Source organism: Durio zibethinus, chromosome 12 (assembly GCF_047325235.1).
Source record: "Durio zibethinus cultivar Kanyao isolate XHJ-2024 chromosome 12, ASM4732523v1, whole genome shotgun sequence".
NCBI classification, from domain to species: Eukaryota; Viridiplantae; Streptophyta; class Magnoliopsida; order Malvales; family Malvaceae; genus Durio; species Durio zibethinus.
In genome coordinates this window covers 12,941,067-12,955,592 of record NC_143173.1, presented here as the reverse complement: position 1 = coordinate 12,955,592, position 14,526 = coordinate 12,941,067, and the positions used below count along the sequence as shown (strand labels likewise).

The window sequence follows — 14,526 nt, the reverse complement described above, 5'->3', positions numbered from 1 at the left end:
TTGGCCACGCAAAAGTTTATCTTTTCAATAAAACTAAAAAAGCGGGTTTAAAGTTTATCAAAAAGATGAATTTTGGTCTACGAAAATCAGGTTGGGTTCAGGAGTCGGTTACGTGTAGGGAAGGATTAGCATCCTCACAACGCCCATAAATTGGTACCATTTAATTACGCGCTATTTTCAATGTTAGATAAAATGGTTTTAATTTGAAATTTAACATTAATTCCCTTTATTTGCAAAAATAAAATTTTTTTTATTTAGAAATATCGAGAAAATTTTGAAGTTAAAGAATTATTTTAAAATTCTTCAACATCTAGGCAGAATTTAAAATAACTCTTTTCACTTAAGATTTAACACGATAATCTTTAAAATGAAATAATAGTCTTTATAGAAGATAATTGTTAGTGACTCTCCAACATCTAGGTAGAATACCAAGAATTATTTTCTTCGAAATGTTATTTTTATTTTATTTTATAATATCACAAAAAAATTTTTTTTTAAAGTATTATTTTTTTATTATAAAATATTTTATCATCCAACAGTAAATTGAAGAGAGAATAATGCAGACAATTATCGATGATAACATGCTAACGTATGTACGCTAATGAATGTTATGTAGGATGAGATGCAATTTAAAAGTTGGACTCTTAAGTATAATGAGACCACCTCGACTTTCTAACATCTAGGTAGAGCTTAGGTGTGACTGTTTATATTTAAAATCCCAATTTACTATTATACTTTTTATTTATTAATCTTATTATTAATGTGAATTAAGAACTCATGTGAAAAACTTAATGAAATGGAGTTTCCTAAATACCCCATCATTTAGGTAGCATTCGGGAATAAACCATTTCATGTGAGATTTTCACACGTATCCTTAAAGTTTTGAAATAGATTTAGGGAAAAATTTTAGGGTTTAAGTTTAGGGTTTGGGGTTTAATTAAAACGCAAACATCTCTAAAAATCTCCATTATATAGGCGGACTTTCGGAGCAAGTTCAATTTTTTACAATTTTTGAAAACTAATTAAAAATTTCTTATATATTTTTTTATGAAAATTTATTAATAATAATTTCTTAACATCTAGGCGAAATTATTTGTTTGAAAAAATATTTTTTATTCCCTTCAATATCTAGGTAGGGAAAATAAAAAGCTTATTCTATTATTATTACTATTTAAACATTTTTAATACATATATATATTTTAGTTATTATCTTATATTATTTTCATTTTATTATTATTAATAACAATTTGATATTTATCCTAATAAATTTAAACATTTATCATGCATAAATATAAAATAACAAAAATAATAATATATAAAAAAAATTTTAAAAAAATATTTTTTACCTGAACCGAACCGGTCAACGATCCGATCAACACTGGTCTAGGTTGGTCTGACCGGTTCGACGGTTCGATCGATGGTTCGGGCGATCAGCGGTTCAGACCGGTTCATTGGTGGTTCGCTGGCGGCTCGTCTGAATCGATTCAAGGCTGGCTGAAGTGGGTCGTCGAATCGGGTCGCGCGAATCTCGGGTCGGGTTCGATCCATGCTCGGATCCTCTACGCTTGAAACGGCATCGTTTTGGTCTTATGCTCAAAACGACGTCGTTTTGCCCTTATGTTTTCTACAAAAGTCAGATTTTTTTTGCCTCAGCTTGTTTCATTCACAAAAAAAAAAAGGTTTTGGGGTTCTCTGGGTTCACCGAAATCCGACACCGGGTGCTACACTGGCCGTCGTACGGGTCATCGTCGGTGATGGTTGCTAGTGATCGAAAAATGATCAGAAAGTCACCAGAACTTCCTTTCGACGCCCTCTTTCCAGATTCGACCTTCGTTTGGCCTGAAAGTGCCTTAACTGTCACAAATCTGCCTTCGAAGTTTTTGATCTCTCTTCTTTTTCTCTTTTTTTTGGACAGCTTAAACTGGTGATTTCTCATTCTTGTTTCATGCGGCTGTGGTGCTGAGGTTCCTCCCTGCGGGGAAGACTGTGTTATTTTTTTTTGTTTCTGTTTTCTTTGGTTAGATCTGTTTGGGTATTTGGGGGGGTGAGTTTTTTTTTGTCTAAGAGATTTTTGGTAGGGGAGCATGTTTCTGCTGTTTTGGTGAGGGGATCTGAGAGTTTCAGCTAAATTCGAAATAAGGGAGAATCGAGTGTTTTATATGGTTGAAACGATGGTTGCGTGTGTTGATGGAGTGAAGAGACTAGACGATGGGGTGTTATGATAGCTGGGGTGGTGGCATGTGTGGGTGGCCAACGGTGTTGTACACGGCACCCGCTGGCACCAGCCATTTCCTGTTTGTTTCTTCTTCCGTTTGGATTTTCTGTTTGTCTTCTTTCTTTTTTTTTAATTTTTTGATTTAAAATTTTAATTAATTTTAATTTTTTTAGATTATAAAAATATAGACCTGGATAAAATTCGGTGTCTACAACTCTTTTAAATGATTATATATCTGTTGGTTGCATAGCAAAACATAAATATTTCGTTGTAGCTTTCTCTTATAAATTATTTATTTATTGAGAGAAAAAAAATTAGAAAAAAGGTAATTTATCTATGATAATCAAGGATAGGACATAATCCACATTGTTTTGTCTTATTGAAGTTTTGGGTTTATGCTTAATATGTGTACAAACGAAAAAAAAAATCTAAAGACAAATGAAAATGATGAAGAAACTGAGACTTAATTATATGAGTTCATGATTAAATATTGAAAAAATTAAAGATTTATTTATAAGGGAGCATTTAGTTTATCAAATCTTAGATTTTGAAAAAAAATGTGATATCTAAAAAAGTGCTATACCCAATTTTTTTTTATTTGCAAAGCATCTCGTATTTAGATTAACTCATTTGATTATGGAGAATCATATATATTAATTTTTGTATAATTATCATAATTTTCTTGACAAATTTATAGCAATCGCTCATTTTATTTTATTAATAATAAATATTCAAATGATAAATAATGCTTTCAGTAGCAAAATAAAACAAATATTTTAATTAATTGTTGTTTTAATTTATCAAATATCATCAATTAAGGCATTTGTAAACATGAATACCTTAATTAATGGGATAAATATTATTTAAAAAAAGATCAATTAAGGTGTTTGGTTCCTTGAATGTCTTAATTAATCTGTTTTAAAAATTATAAAATAGATTAATTAAGGTATTTGTATACAAAAACGTCTTAATTAATATGTTTTAAAAATTATAAATCAATAACAATTCTAAATGAAAGAGCTAAAACAAATAAACCACAAAACAAGTTTGATATATTAGAAACAGAAATTCAGATCTAAAAATATTTTTTATAAAAAAAGAAAAGTTTGGAATGCATCAAATAACGTAAATCAGATAAATAGGTATCAAAAAGTATATATATACCATTTTTTATTAAAAAACAAAGATAAACTTAATAGGACAAAGATTTAATGATGAATGTTGAAGCTAAAATTGGTTTAAAGAGAAAAGTATTTGCTTTGAGCTGAGATATGTTTAAATAAAAATAAAAAATATATTGGTCATTGAAACATAATAAAAACTCAAAAAAGGTGTTTCATATATAAAATCACCTTGTTTGATGTATAAATATAAGTTATTCTGCTTGACGATTAAATATTATAACGTTCATATTATCATAACACAATATTTGACTAGAAATACAAAACTTTAAAATGCAACAATTATGGCGTTTGTAAAAGGAAATGCCTTAACTGGTTTTTTCCATTAAAATGCCTTAATTAATGGCCACTTCAATTTTTATCAAACTGTGATTGAAAATCATTTATGTCATAACATGATTTTCATGGCAAAGAAAAAAAATTATCAATTAAGGTGTTTCTTGCAATGCCTTAATTGCAATACAAATAAAAAAATTATATTGTTTATAAAAAGCATATAACTAAATTTCAGTTACTTCTAGACTTTTTTTTTTTTTAAAAAAGGTAAGGTTATATGATCAATTTTTTATTTAGGTCAAATTTAGAAATAAGATAATTTTTTCTCTAAAATTTTAAAATACCACAAAAAAATGAATTTCTAATTCTGAGATTTTGAATATTGTTGGGACTCTAACATTTTTTTTGTAATCAAATTATTTTGAGCAAAACATAAAAAACAAATGCACACAATCAAAATTATGAGAGAAAATTTATGGATTCTCTCCAAATCAAATGTACTTTATGAATTAATCTAAATAATAAATTTTTTACTTGTCAACTAAAGTTTGATATTTGTTAAAAATATTTCAAAAGTAAAATTTTGAATGCATTTAAATGATGTAAGAAAAGATACATTTTAAATATTATTTGAGAAAAACAAATTTAGGTTTAGATAAAACTTAAAATACATATTATTTAAGAAAAAAAACTTAAATTTTGTATCATATAGTACAATTTTTAATTGAGTTTATATTTAATTCATTATTAATATATAAAATTGTATATTATCATGATATTATTTTATTAATAATAAAATAAAATTTTTTATTAACTTTAAAAATAAATACACAAAACTTAATTTTTTTTTAAAAAAAATAAAATAATATTATTTAATTAATTGATAATATAAAAAATTTATATATGGATAATATAATTAAATAATTTTATTACCTTACCTTTTTTTGTCCTTATCAATGACTTTTTCCTTTTTATGAAGCCAATAACTTTGGGGTCTTCTATAATTGTCCTTTTCAACCACGTGTATTAAACAATTATCATGGTGTTCATTGTTAAATATTTGGATAAAATTTAAATGAAAATTTTTAAGGTAAAATTGGTAAATTAAAAAAAAGATTTAACATAAATTTTAATAAAAAATTTAAATCAATAAATTGATAAAATTTAATGTAAAAATTTATAATATATAAAAATATTATTTATAATTTAAATTTAATAGATATTTATTTAATAATAAAAAATTTATCAATATTTTTATTAATAATATTTATTTAAAAATATATATCAAAATTTATTAAAATTTTTAAAATTTTATATATTTAATTTATATAACGAAATTTTTTAATTTTAATTAAAAATTCTATAAATTTTATTAAAAATTTCATCTAAAATTTTTTCTAAATATTTAAGATTTGATGCTCGATGTATTAGTTCAAATAAAATATTTGTGAATAGATTTATCCATTGTTGAACTCTGACGATATTTCATGTCAGCTCCTTTTAAAAATTAATTGAAGTCACAAACACAAGATGGCAAACTCATGTCAGCTTCAATGTCGGCAATGCATTATTGAATTTTTTTTTAAGTGAGAGTTTCCCACAATACTTTAATAAGGTGTTTGATTCGGAGAATTCATACTTTTTTTTTTAAATTTTATTATTAGATATTTAATTTTAATATTTAATTCAGAATAATTTGATTTAAAAAAACATTGATAAATTTTTAATAATATTTCAAGTCTTAAAATTAAAAATTTATCTTTTTTATGATATTTTAGAATTTCAAAATAAAAGTAGTGTTATTTTAAAATTTGACCTTATTAAAAAATTATGAAATAATTGTTACTAATTTGAAGAGCATGTATAAAAATCAATGCAAATCAATTATATGTTTCTATTTGTAAAAAAATTAGTTTATATATAACGTTTGGTATGAAAAATATCTTTAATAATCTTTATAAAAAATTGAATAAGGTTATTTAAAGTATTTCTGTCTAAAAATGTCTTGAATAATCTCTTTCAATTTTTATGAGAAGATTATTGAATGCGTTTTTTTGTCAGAAATATCTTGAATAATTTTAATTTAATTTTTTGTAAGAAATTATTCAAAATATTTTTGGTAAAAAATGTTTTAAATAATATCATTTTTTATTATTATTCAATACATTTTTAGTTAAAAACATCTTGAATAATCTCTTACAAAAAATTGAATGAGATTATTCAAGATGTTTCTTACTAAAAACACATTCAATAATCTTTTTTAATTTTTATGAAGTGATTATTCAACATATTTTTTATCTTTTAATTTTTTATTAAGGATTATTCAAAACATTTTTGTCTAAAAAAATCTTGAATAATTTCTTTAAAAAATTGAATAAGGTTATTCAAGATATTTTTGGCTAAAAACACATTCAATAATTCCCTTTAATTTTTATGAAATAATTATTTAAAACTCTTTTAACCAAAAACGTCTTGAATAATCATCTCTAATTTATGACAAGTGATTATTTAAGGCATTTTTACCAATAATCCTCAAAACAAGAAGAGATTATTCGTTTTTAGTAAAACAAGTCTTTAATAACCTTATTTAATTTTTTGTAAAAGATTATTTAAGATATTTTTCAAACAAAAATACTTTGAATAATTCTGTCATAAAAATTAAAAGAAATTATTAAAAACATTTTTTTTCTAAAAATGCTTTGAAATTGCACGTCAAAGAGGCTTTCATGAAATCATCAAGAGATTCACCTCCATTTTCACCAAGCCTTCTCATTTGCACAAAAGAAGAGTTCAGGTCACAGCATTCCAAACTAAGCTTGAAGCTATTTTCAAGAGTCTTCGAGCTTATGAGATATCTGGTGAAGGAGAGGAGTCTAGCTCTATTTCCAGAATGCAGTGGCAACAGCGGTTAAGAAGAACGTATTCGCATGTTGAGGAAGTGAATGTTGTTGGCTTGGAAGACATGACAAGGAATGTTTTGGATCAGTTGATGACAGAAGAAGAAGATAGACTTCATGTCGTTTCCATAGTCGGAATGGGAGTTCTTTGAACTTGTTGAATTGTGGATGCCGCCAAGGATTATTTTAAAAAATATTGAAACTTTAAAGTACATTGGGGTTGAGAATTTAATTGAAAATAATGAAGTGTTGGGCTTGGCTAATATTGAGAGTTTAGGAATATCTTTTAGGAGATCAAAAGATGTTGAGCCTATCCTAAAAGTACTGGTCGAAGCACACCGCCTGCGGTCATTGTACATGAGGTTATTCTCAAGCCAATCATTTCCAGACTTGGAACCCCTTTCTCAGTGTCATAACCTCTCCAAACTATTAGATGGGAAGATAGAAGAAGATCCGCAATCGAGGCATTATGTTTTGAAATTTGTTCCAGCAAACATTGTCAAGTTAACTTTGGTGGGATCTAGGCTGAAGCAGGATCCAATGACTGTATTGGAAAAGCTGCCTAATTTGAGGACTCTTCGCTTACGGTGGGGTGCATACTGTTAGGCTAAAAACTTTTAATCCAATCATATCAACGGAAATAAAATCAAACAATAAATTAAACACACAAAGAGACAACAATTTAACATGGTTCGGTCCAATTAATCTACATTCACGGATGAGAAACAAGATCCACTAGTTGTAGATAATTACAAACATACATCAAATCATCAACCTCACTCAACAATCAATACTCATAAGACACTCTTAATCTCCTCTAATCCTATGGAGTATTCTTAACCTAAACAAACACAAACCCAAACCCTTGTACACCATTTCAACATAACTAAACACATACCCATATGCTCCCATACACCATACCTATGTGGACCCTCTCAATCTCTTCTAATCCACTCATAAACAAACATACACACCTATAAGACGTAGAGCTCCAATACTCCTATTGGATGTCTATCTCATAAAATCCTACAACTCTCTTACATTTTTTTCTCATACCTAACCCTATAGAGACTTCACCTATTTATAACAATACAAACTTGCCTATTAAGAATCTCTCTCCTCTTAGAATTTTTCTCTTGTAAGTTAAACTTGCCTATTAAGAATCCCTTTCCTTTTAAAATTCTTTTCTTGTAAGTCAAACTTACCTATTAAGAATCCATTTTCTTTTAGAATTTTTCTTTTGCAAGTCTTCTCGTTCATCAAACAATATCTAACAAATCACAAATAAATCTCTAACAAATCTCAAACAAATCTCTTATGAGATTTGAGTCATTATTCTTAACAATCTCCACCTTGACTCAAATTTCATTAATCATCTGTCTTCATGCTAGACATGTTTGGCTCCACCTGCAATGGAAGTCTCATAATCATCTTCTCTTCTCTTGTGTCTTCATGCTTCATACAAACCAATCCTCAATCTTCAAAACTTAAACTCAAACTGTTCTCTTGAATCGAGCTCTTTTGGACTTGCTTCTTCCCATGTCTCAAACCATGCACTTCCTACATCTTAAACCTTTAGCTATTCCCACATCTCGAACTTTCAGCTCTTCCACGTCTCGAACCTTCGGCTCTTTCCACATCTTGAATCTTCAACTCTTTTCATGTTTCGAATCTTTAGCTTTGATACCACTTGTTAGGGAACACCACAGCTCTAATACTATTTATTGGAGAACACCATAGCTTTGATACCATTTGTTGGGCTAAAAGCCTCCAATCCAATCACACTAGCGGAAGCGAAATCAAACAATAAATCAAACACACAAAGAGACAACAATTTAACGTGGTTCGGTCCAACTAACCTACATCCACGTATGAGAAACAAGATCCACTAGTTGTAGAGAATTACAAACATACATCAAATCATCAACCTCACTCAACAATCAATACTCATAAGACACTCTCAATCTTCTCTAGTCCTATAGAGTATTCTTAACTCAAATAAACACAAACTCAAACTCTTGTGCACCCTTTCAACATAACCAAATATATGCCCATGTGCTCTCATACATCATACCTATGTGGACCCTCTCAGTCTCTTCTAGTCCACTCATAAACAAACATACACACCCATAAGACGTAGAACTCCAATACTCTTATGGGATGTCTATCCCACAAAACCCTACAACTCTCTTACATCTTTTTCTCATACCTAACCCTAGAGAGACTTCACCTATTTATAACCATACAAACTTGCCTATTAAAAATTCCTCTCCTCTTAGAATTATTCTCCTGTAAGTTAGAACTTGCCTATTAAGAATCTATTTCTTTTTAAAATTTTTTTCTTGGAAGTTAAACTTACTTATTATGAATATTTTTTTTTTAGAATTCTTTTTGTAAGTCTTCTCGTTCATCAAGCAATATCTAATAAATCACAAACAAATCTCTTATGAAATTTGAGTCATTAGAGGGACGAAACTGATTTGTTCTGCCAATGGGTTTCTTCAACTTAGATTCTCTTCAAATTATAAGTTTATCAGAATTAGAAGAGTGGGAGATCGAAGAAGGCGCAATGCCACATCTCCGGAGTTTGTCTTATTTAGATAATTTGAAGATGATTCCAGAAGGTTTGAGGTATATTACTACTCTCCAAGAAATGAAATTAGAGTATATGCAGAGGTCATTGGTAGAAAGGATACAAGTGATAGACGGGAGAGAAGGAGAGGATTTCTCTAAAGTCAGGCACATACCCTCCATCCAAATATTTGACACACTGGATAATTACTGAAACCTCTAAATTTGCAGGTGAGTTATTTGTTCTTTTATAAATTAATAATCTCTTTGTTTTATATTTGGGAATTGGGACTATAAATTTTCATATCTATCATTTTCTTTCCATAAGAGATGATAATATATGCCATTTTCATCTTGGCGTAGGTATAATAAGATGGGCACTGATACGAGGCGGAGTTGGATGCTTTGTTTGATCATGAAAAGCAGTCGTGCCAATAGAAGCAAGATGAGGCTGGGGATACTTCGATTTGCTTTTTGATTGTTTCAAAGTGTGATTTGTTTCTTTTTTCCCTTGATAGTTGATTCTGATGATCAAGTGCTTTTAGGAACTGAATTGCTATGAGCTTTAATGAACTGGCTGTTTATTGATTTTTAATTTGCAGTGCATGAAGATTATCCATGTGTTGATGGCAAGCTACTGATAGTTTTATTTTGTGAATTTTATTTCTTTTTAAAGACTTTTTTCCTGTTTATTACTGAATTTGTTTGATTGTTTATCTTCACTAATAATAGACCGATGAGATAGAACAGCAGGATGGGCAAAAGTAACTCTTGATTGATGGAATTTTTCTTGTTCGATAACAGAAACATCAGTAGCAAAAATGCTTCTGAACTTTCCTGGAAAAGAAAATTGTTGAGAAACTGGCAGTAACAGCAAAATCCAAGCTGTATTGAGGTTGCATACTTGTTTTGTTCATAATTCTTAAAGCAAAATAATGTAGGATGTCAGGAACTTGAGGGTGTTTTGTTTGACTCCCAAATCCACCATAAATCAAGATGTCTTCAGAACCAAAAGACTTGGACCATGCTTACAATGAGATTTGCTAAAGCTTATTAAGACATGCATATCCAAAAAAAAAGGAAGCATCAAATTCAAAGCTTAAGACACCATGGAAGGGAATATCACATTTACTGATGCAATTTTAATTTGTTAATACAATCAGTCCAATGAGATTGAATGCTGCTATACTAGAATTTTGTGCAGCAATAGATAATTAAAAGAAATTAAAAAAAGAAAAGTAAGGCCAGCCCAGATGTATTCCTGAACACTTTGCAAACAAATCTTGAGGACAGAGAGCAAAGTAGCAACTGTAATTCAAAAATCATTGATAATAAAATCACAAAAGACAAGTACTCAAAATGAATCAAGTCTCTTCTGTAAGAAAATGTAAAACTACTATTAAAATTTGAAGTTATAAATGTACTTATACATGCTAGTGATTTGCGCAATTATGTAAAAACTTGCACCCGGGAAAAGGGTATTCAAAGATGATCACAATTGGTATCAAAATGTAAGTCACCCTCCATCTATTTACATGAAAAATATATTTCTCACAGCAGCATCAAAAAATTTGCCACTGCAAGAATTGTGAAAGTTAAATGTGCTGTGCTATCACATAACCAAACAAATTAGCGTACCAATCATTTCAGTTGCAGATCAAACATCTGGGGAGATACGATCACAAACTATAATTTTGTGGTAATATTTGCTAAAAGCATCTTCAATGTTTCATAGATCATGAAACATATACCAATACCTGGCACCACTTTGTAATATTCAGACAATATTCCTTTATACAAACCTTGAATGCCTTCAGTCTGGAATATGTGCTTAAAAGTGCCGAAAAGCCCTGTTGTATAAATGGGGGCTTGTCCACCAGCCCACTCCAACTTTTTGCATTGACTAATCAGATCCAAAGGAAATATTGCTGCCTTTATACAAAACACAAATGAAAAGAGCCATGCATTGCTTTATTCAACACATTAGAAGGTAATTCATGGAAGAAAATATCACCAAGCCAATAAAGAAAGAAATTAGTCTATGTACTAAGAAACACAAACCAACCAAACAGCCTAATTGTTCAGAAATAGTCAAGTTCGACAAGAATCCAAATTTTCATGACAAATGCTATGAAAAGTAGTTTCAACTGCTAAAGTAAACAATCCAAACCATCAATGAACAGCGTGCTATCACAAATTTGTGATTCAACTTTGAAAAAAGCCTTCAACAAAAACTTTCCAGCTAACCAAGAACACCTTAACTCAAAGGCCATCAGTAAAAATCAGTAATGATGTTGAATCTCTGTACTTTTTGAGAAAAGTTAGTATGGTGTGGCCAATCATGTCCCGGAGAAAGCAATTCATAGTTGAGCTGCTACAGCACTCTAAGATCGAACTTTGCAACTCAACAAGCCATTGATTTAATAAGTCTTTTTAGTTTATGAGAAACAAATTTTGGATGATTAAGGAACAGGTAATATCACATTCAATCATAAAAAAGAGAAAGCAATGAAATTGTGCCATAGTCAATATGAATTATATTAGATTGGCAATCTAGGTAATATTAATGCAGGTTGACTGGCCCAAAAAGGTAGTGCATTCAACCACACAGACCTTCTATAGCAAGTGAAAGGTCCAAGGTTTGGAACAGGACCAACAAGATCACCCATGCTATAAAGCTAGAAACCCAGTTACTACCCCAAGGAACCCCAAGGGATGAGAGAAAAACTCGACAGCACTAAATGTGGCCTAAATGAAGGCCAGGTACATAATTTCATTTGCAATTACAAGATGTATAACTTATATGACATCTATTTCAGTGACGAGCACCCATTAGCTACTGTGAATCACTACTTTTTTTAGTAAAAACATCTGACTTAAGCTATCTTCAGTGAATGGAAGGAAAATAAAATTATTGAATTTACTCCACATCTCATACAAATTGATGGAGAGTTCCTGGTGAACTGTACCAGCAAGGTCTGAAGGACTCTGATCCACTAAGAAATGGCAAGGAAGCCTAACTGAGAAGCACACCTCAAGAAGTTGTGCTTAGAAAAGGATGATCTATGAAACAATCATCACAAGGCTCAGTTTATTGATGGAAAGGAGTAATCACCTTTGTGACTCCCAGAAAAACCTCAAGCTCTTATATAATGAAAAGCTAATTGCTATGCTGTGTCAAACACCTAAAAGTGTTGCTCCAAGTCCCTTGTATAGGCCCAAAACACCATCCTCTTTGCATATAGTTTGTAAAGTTTGCCAAATTCCTCTGTAGTACGTAACATTTGTCTGTATATAGAAGCAAAGCAGAGAGGTTTAAATATCACTCATTAGTTGTACCAGCAAACTAAGAACCAAAGTTATGTTTTCGAAAGTAAAAACACCAAAAACTATGTAAACAGCTCTGAGGATTAAGATTTAGATGTTGCAATTACTCAATGTCACAACTTCGACCAGTCAAAACCCAAATGGGAACACATACATGCATCTCTCTTCATGTAAACTAGCAGTTAAAGACAAAAGTTCAGTCAGATATAAGCAAACATAAACAAAGAAAAAGGAAAACACTATTTACCAACTTAAAGCAATGAAGCCTGCTCATAGTTGTGGCCAAGCAAGGAAAATATATTCTAATGCACAGAAAAATCCAATAATATTGCAGAAAGGCCATCCAAAACAATGCCATTGAGTACTTTTTGCAGCCTTACTTTGAACAATAATATAAAATTCTAATAACGAGAAAGCAAATAATTTGCTTGAGAATATTTTGTGAAGGGCATATGGATCTAACCTGCACTGCGAGACATGTTCTAACAAGATCTAGTGGATATGTAGCAGATGCAGCAGTAATTCCTGCCAAACCACCATACAAAATAAATGCAAAGGTCCGCAGTCATATTTTCACCATGTCTCTCCAGTCCTGGTATCATATATAGTACCAGACCAAAGCAAAATTCACCAAAATACAGATGGCATTTTATTGTAGAAGGTATTAATGTCAAGAATCTTAGAGCCAACCTTCTTATAGCGCTCATAAACATAGAAGTTTAAAGAAGAATATAGTAGACAATGTGCAATTGTAAACAGATTTCCCTTCCAGAAGGCTCTAAAACCTTATTCGCCAACAATACATGATGCTTCAAGCCATATACTAGCTTTCCTTAATGTTGCAGCATCAGAGTGCATACCTTGCACCTATGATATAAAATGACAAAAACAAGGTAGATGAAATATGGCAAAATATCAGAATGGTTGCCAACTCATGAAGGAATACTATTTCAAGACACAAAAAGAAAGATATATATATAGATAGATAAATAGATAGATAGATAGATAGAGAGAGAGAGAGAGACAAAAGATAAAAAAAAAATAAAAATTACTGGAACCATAATTAATGATGAAAAATTGAAAACTACACATGACAAGGTAATCATGATATCAAGCATATGCAACACAAATTGAACAAAATTAGTTCTGTAACCAAAACAAGGATTCAACAGATATTAAATGGAAAACAACAACATTTTACAGGGACACATGCATAAAGGCTCATTGCATAGACATCACCATATCACATCACATAGTTTACCCTGACTAATTTGAATTGAATAATTTTCCATATCAGATTATTGTTTCATACACAAAAGGTGAAGACAATGTTCTCAATCCGTGACAGCTTTCATTTCCAGAATTCATAGATATTCATACCAACCACGAGATATTTTGAACACAATATATTAAAAAACAGAACCAAGTCATTTCAGATTTTCTAATTGACCAATTTGGCTGTAAACAATTTGTGTCAATGACTTACAAATACATAACCAACATTTCACAAAGAAAAAGCACACTAAAGGGTGATCAGCTACTTCTCCCGTATAAACATTCATCAATTCACAAAAACATATATTAATTTATCAGAAAACTACCATCTTTAATGCAAAATTCCTCATGATATTAAAAAAAAGGAAGAACACCACCTACCTTTCCTAAAACCCACTTTTTTCAATATATAAAATCAACCCTTAATACCATGAAAGCAAAAAACCATCTAAAAAAACCCAAAAATATCCTTAAAAATCGAAAAAAAAAAAGCTTAAAAAAGGCAAAACCTGAAAGAGAATGATGAGACAAGCAAGAGGGGCAGTGCAAGTCTTACTTAAAGCACCAGCAAGCAACTGTGAGACAGTCTCAATCTGGTTTTTTTGTGCTTGCAATAACTTTTGCTGTTGCTGCTTAAATTTCAAGCTTGTTGTCTCCACCCCACTTTCTCCTTCTCCATGGCCTGGATTTACTACCCCAACTCTTCTGTTGGGATATCTAAATGTAACCCAAAATCAGAAAATTACAAAGTTTACCAAAGATTGAAACTTTACTACGGAAAATG

At 30.1% G+C, this 14,526-nt stretch overlaps 1 long non-coding RNA gene and 1 pseudogene across 1 annotated transcript; one reads left to right on the top strand and one right to left on the bottom strand.

The window, feature by feature from the left end:
* LOC111296758 (uncharacterized) overlaps nucleotides 1-14,470 on the bottom strand; it is a 71,384-nt pseudogene extending 56,914 nt beyond the window's left edge.
* LOC149515716 (uncharacterized) lies at nucleotides 9,042-9,773 on the top strand. Its single transcript, XR_016325921.1, has 2 exons — nucleotides 9,042-9,371; nucleotides 9,504-9,773. It is a non-coding gene; the product is annotated as an uncharacterized LOC149515716 (long non-coding RNA).
* Nucleotides 14,471-14,526: the final 56 nt, after the last annotated feature.